Here is a 6,290-nt window from a genome sequence, read left to right on the forward strand (position 1 = left end):
GGAATGAAAGTTTGGCACAGTCGTAACGAAGCTATCCTCAGCATCGTCACTAATTGAAGGTACAAGCAAAGTAAAGTGCAGCATGCGCTCGATATGGGCTTCGTGATGTATGCTAGAATATACCTGCTGATCAATATTAAGGTTTATTGGAATTAAAAAAGAAGCCTTTGGTAGATGGTATCAGTTTAGTCCTTGATATTGACTATTACGAGGCCGACATGCACGAGAAATCGGAAACAAATGTTCGGCAAATTGAAACATTCGCTAACTCCACAATTAATTACTTGACGGGAACTATTGCAATTTATAAATTTGCAAGCACTTTACCTATCCACATTGCAAAAATATCGACATAGAATGAATTTTCAGGATGGCATAAATTTCCAGATATTCATTGCACAAGTGTGCAGTAATATACCGGGATGACCTAATTACTTTGTGGTTCCATCCATAAAATAGCGCCTTATTAAAGTAGGGGAAACAACAGTGCCTTTTAACGCTACTTTGATGGCGCATAATCAGAAACTACGCAGACTTCAAAGTTTCGTACTAGCGCATATGCTTTGCAAACAAACCGGCTACAATTTCTAAATTTGAATATGCGGCGTAAAGTATTTATTGAAACGGATTTCTTTGCAAATTTTTGTTAATCATTCATAATTCATTTTTCTGTTTTGTGCATCTAATGGCCGATTCTTTGTATAATCTTACTAACGCACTTCAATTACTGTTCCTTTCATAGGGGATTTTCCAAATTTCTGTAAAACACGAAATAGCTCAGGCCCTTTAAGCAGTTCTTTAATCTAATTCACGCCTTTGGTGGCGAGAGTATATTATGTGTTGTATATATGCTTATGCTTTCCGCTAGTGGGGCTGACGTAGTGTACGTTAGTTCACTACGTCCTGCATTCTGTGTTATGAGAATGGCCACGTAAGTGCATGCGTAGTAATATAGATCGCATGCGAAGCGGATGCCGGCGCTGTGTACAGTGTTACGGTGATGTCATCTACAGGACCCGCCTTACACGTCGGCTACTCTACGTGTAGATAAGGTGCATTTTCATTCGTTTTCTTCCTATATCACTGTGTGCGTGGCGTGGTGATCTCAAAAAACGCATCGGAGCGCCAATTTTATCAATCTAAACATTTTATTGTCGTGAGTAATTTTTTTCACGTTTCCATACCACCTTGTAAAGCGTGTGAGGCACCATGGCGCACTCCCCACACTTCTCAAAGAGACATTTCAAGAAGAAAGAAATTTGGTTCAAAATATTCATAATTGAAGAATGGTACTCCAAGCCTAAAATATACGGGAACATCTTCAAGCTTTACGAAATTCAGATTATCGCCTGTTGCCGATTTGATATGTATAGTCCTTGAGCAGGATTGTTCAGAGAGGTAGACTTAACTTGCACGAAAAATCGAAAGGCGTATTCCACTAATTTACCAAATTTTACTAATTAGCTTCCTAAATAATTACCTTCCGGCACATGCTCCAAGTTAAGAATTGTAGCCGACGAGTTGTTCAGGCGTATTCATTTGGACTCAATTTCCTGTATGGCACAAGCTTGAAGGTAAGCGCCATTAAATGCACTGTTAGTTCAATTAATTTTTACAGCGAAGCTGTGAAGGACTACTTTCCTCCTATCCTGTCCGCGTGTCGAAAAAAATCTCGAAGATAGGGCAATGCCGGTCCGATCCGCGGCGGAGGTGACGCAGGCGCTACGCACTCCCGATACGTGAGCCTATCGCGAAGATAGTGCAATACCGGCCCGACCCCCGACGGAGGTGCAGTTCGCCAATAAGGGGCCCACATACACAGTTTTGCTGGTCGTTCATCTTCAGAGTGGAAAGGCACTGAGCTTTTTATCAAAATGCTCTTTTATACATTAAAGCGCAAAAGTAACCGAAACTTACATGTATTTCTAATACTTTGGAAAATACAACCTCGAAACTGGTGTAATCAAGGAAACTCATTTCAAGTAGATGCGCCTTGCAAGCTCACCGGCTACAATTCGTGCATTTTAGCATGTGCCGTAAAGTAATGAATTAGGAAGTTATTCAGTAAAATTATGTAAATTAGTTTAATATCTGTTTCGATTTCTCGTGCGAGTAATGTCCGCATCTTCGAGTAATCCATCTCAAGGACTACGATTATGCTATCTGCCACTAGCAATATTGAAGAATGCCGTAAACTTGAAAATGATCACCCTTGCAGCGCCTGAAAAGGAATAGCAAGTGACAAATGTCAAATATAAATGATGTAACATAACCTGAACCATGTACAATACAAATACTCCTTGTTTTCTATCTATTACGATGTTCAACAAGCTATTCCATTCATCGATTAGGAGAGCATGGGATGCGTTGCCAATTCGGAATAATTAGTACTTCGAAAAGGTGATACAACACGACAAATGGTTTATTTTGTGCTCTCACCCCCTACTTCAACGTACTCTGTGATATTTCTAGTGCACACTATATTATTTCACAACGGGTGAGTTCCGACAACACCAGCTGACTCCAGAAAGTTAATTAGCGCTTTCTGGTGACCTAGGAGCTGACCGTATGAGCTAATGAACGCCAGTGTACGTTGGCACGGCGATGCTGGTGATCGCGTTTCCACGATGAGAATTGAGATCTCGTCATCGCGATGTATGGAAGCGCAGGATCGTTTCGCTATTCAGTCCCACAGCAGCCGCGAGAACACGAGAAGCAGTGATCGGCAGTGAAGTTTCACAGATTTTCGAACCATGCGTAAATGACAGCCAAGCACGCAACCGTCCTCGAAGTCACATCCTCGAATTGCCGTTTTCGCATGCCTCCTTTCCTCCTGCGTCATAGGGCATGCGCGAAACCAGGGTACATGTCCGGATATCTTGACACCCCATCCCCCGCTTGAAATACGCGTGCGCAGCGCCAGCATACGACATGCAATAGACTGACGAAATCCTTCTTGCCAACTGCTGCTATTATTTCGCTCTTGAGAGACAAAGTGTATTGATTATTGAAGAGTACCCACCAGCACATAAACAAGTCATCATCAATCACCATCTAAAGGACAGATCAACTTCCGAAAAAAGAAAGAAAACTGCAGCGCACCTGTCGCAGGATAAACAGAAGAATCCTCCTTCGGGGTTCAAGGTTGAATATTTTTTTTTGTGGGAGTACATGTACATTGTACATTGCATATGGCATAAATAGAGAACGAGGTCTCTAAGTCGCAAGACTGAGAGTGAAGAAGTCCGAAAGTTTGGCAAGTTCCGTGCGTGCGCTCAATCCTAACCCATTTTTGTATCTAAAGCGCTGAGGAAGTGCTGGTGGAAAAAATTCAGTCGTGGATACCGGCCGAACGCGGCGTTTTCTTAACGATAGTACGGCAATGTAAAAAAGATGGTGACCAATTTTTTTATTTGCGACCATTGTCTAGGAATCTGTGAGCCGGGAGTGTTTTGAAAAACTGCAGCGGTAGAAATATGGGCAGCGAGCAATTGTGCACAGTTTTGTATAGCGCCTCATTGGGAGCTTTATTTCGTATGTTGTCGTACGCACGGCGGCTCCTGTATAGCGCCTAAATGAACACGTACTTTAGGCTGGCTGCTGTTTAACTAGTTGCTCATATGCGAAACTAATTTAACGCTTATTATCTCATCTGTCTTTTGCATTTTGCTCGCCATCGTAAAGAAAAAGAGCAGTAGACGCTTGGTTTAGAAGTTATCCATGCATAAAAGGCCGCCCCACCGAAGATTTCATGAACACCCAGCTCTAGTCTACACATTGCCTTTTTCTTAAATAGCTCGCACGTTGAACTTCAACACATAGCTATAATATAGCTATGCAACAGTTACCTAAGCGCCTTGCCGACGTATCGGGCCTGAAACACGCGGTGTTCGCCGATGACGTCACCATGTGGACGCATCAAGGGTGCATCGGGGAGCAGGAGGATGTCTTGCAACGAGCTCTCGACTTTATTCACGCCTATGCCAGGGAAACGGGTTTACACACTGCCCCAGACAAAACAGAGTTTGTCGTCATTCATGGTGGTAGGTCTACCTTTGGAAAGCAGGAAGAAAAGCAGTCTTTTAAACTGTACATCGGTGACCAACCCATCACATGGAAATCTACTATCCGAATACTCGGTATGCACCTAGACGAGAACTGCACAGCGAACACTTGGTTCCAATGCGTTACGAAGACCAGCAAACAAATCCTGCTTGCTTTACGCAGAATCTCTACCCGCACCCGTGGAGTAAACGAACGTGAAATGCGGCAGTTCGTTCAAGTTTTTCTTGTCTCCCGTATCATGTACGGGCTGCCGCATCATCCAGTCAACCGCACACAGATGCACGCGTTCGACCGGTTACTTAACGAAGCCAAACGCATTGTAACTGCACTCCCAAGGTACACAAGCCTCGAAGCGCTTAAATGTTGTAGCAAACTCAACAACCTGTCTGAGCTCGTAGACATGCACATCCATACACAAGAGACGAGACTTCGCGCCACAAAAGCCGGGCGACACACACTCATGCTCCTCAGGTATGACGTCCACAAAATGCCCATTTTGCCCAACAACACGCCGCCGTGGGAAATCGCGGCTCTCACCGATGGCAGGCCACTTCCTCTCAATATGGACCCTACTCAGCGGCTGCGGCGCCTTGCATATGCCAAGAGGCATGCCAAGGCTACGAGTTCACTCTCCTTGACTGAACGCATCGTATACACGAACGCTGCACTGCCTGCAGACGACGTTAGTAACACCTGTTATGCGACAGCGTGGTACGACCAGACAAATGAATTTCAGAACCACCGCCATTATATATCGGCAGAAGCAATGTCCAGCACCCGCGCTGAGCTAATGGCCATCCTAGATTATTTGGCGCGGGCCCTCGCAACTTCCTCTCAAGCTGACCTAGTTCACCATCATGTGTACACAGATTCCCAGGCTGCCCATCGGGCTAATGTTATATACACAGCTCCCGTACTGCAGAAGATCCGGCACCAGGCACGCCTGCTCCGCGAATGCGGTCACAATGTTACCATGCACTGGGTCCCTGCGAGCTGCGGTTTCCCCGGAAACGAGAAGGCTCATAGACTAGCGCGCGCTCATCTCTCTAGCGCACTAGCCAGAGCCTCCGATAATCCTTATCCTCTCCTAGCTACCACACCTGAGGTAGCAAACCCAATGGCAGACAAGCATGCGACCAACCAACGACGTGCCGCCTACCTCGCAGCAGTGGGCAATCCACTCTCTATACCGTCACTTCCTCCGAAGGTGTTCAGTGGGCGAGAGTGAGTCTTGCTTCGGAGAATCCAGACAAGCACCCTCCTTACTCCTCACTTGTTGAACCGTTTCCACATGGGTGGCACACCACCCCCCGTAAGTGGGTTCTGTTCCATGTGCACATGTCGTGCTGATCTAAACCACCTTTGTTGGGAGTGCCCCCTCTACATCCCAACAAGGCTTCGTGCCCTGGCCACCATACAGCGGGGACCCTGGCCTTCTTCTCTCCGGACTTAGGCTTGCCCGGATAGCACGTCTCCGGACCATGCCATCGAGCTCTGGCGAGCACTGCTGCTGCTCCTTCAAGACCCTGCAGCACCACCCGTCGGCGATCGGCTCCGCGACAGCCACAAGCGTCATGCAGTCCCTGCCTCAGGACGTTCATTAATAAAACGGAGGCAGGCTTACCCTTCCCCTTTTGAAATAACACCCCTCCTCTGAATATGGAATAAACGTGGTTTCATTCATTCAGACATAGCACGAGAACCACGAGCAACAAGTTAAGGAGCAAGATAAACAAGCCCACGGTGGTGGACTACTGCGATTGCTGGTGGAATTTCTTTTGTTTTACGAAGGCGGCGCTCTCACCTTGTCGCAGACAGGTTAAGGACAATTGATTTATGGTGAACATGCTTTTGGGTAAATCTATGTTGGACGATTGGCTTTTCATTTTCGGAAAAATAAAAGAAAAATAACTGAAAAAGGAATTCCAGTCGGCCTATTAGTACCTTCCTGCAAACGCGCTTTCTGGATTACGTTCACATTAAAATGTGCTTAGAGTAATAAAATACAAATATTTTTCTAGGTTACATCATTGTTAGAGAAACAAATATGAGTCGGCCTATCTTGCCGCACCACCGGAAATTTAGATAAACTGCCCTTAGCCAAGCTGTGAAAGGTGTTAAACGCGCATGGCGTTTCTTGCTTTTTAAACTCCCTCCTACCATCAAGCTTTACAAATCTTTCAATATTCATTCATAATATAGCGATAACAATTATACGGACACTT

General features: G+C 45.5%; 1 pseudogene; it reads left to right on the forward strand.

Annotated features, from left to right (window-relative positions):
* The first annotated feature begins 923 nt into the window (after positions 1-923).
* LOC142574796 (uncharacterized) lies at positions 924-5,722 on the forward strand (annotated as a pseudogene).
* The last annotated feature ends 568 nt before the right edge of the window (positions 5,723-6,290 follow it).

Source organism: Dermacentor variabilis, chromosome 3, assembly GCF_050947875.1.
Source record: "Dermacentor variabilis isolate Ectoservices chromosome 3, ASM5094787v1, whole genome shotgun sequence".
Lineage (NCBI taxonomy): Eukaryota > Metazoa > Arthropoda > Arachnida > Ixodida > Ixodidae > Dermacentor > Dermacentor variabilis.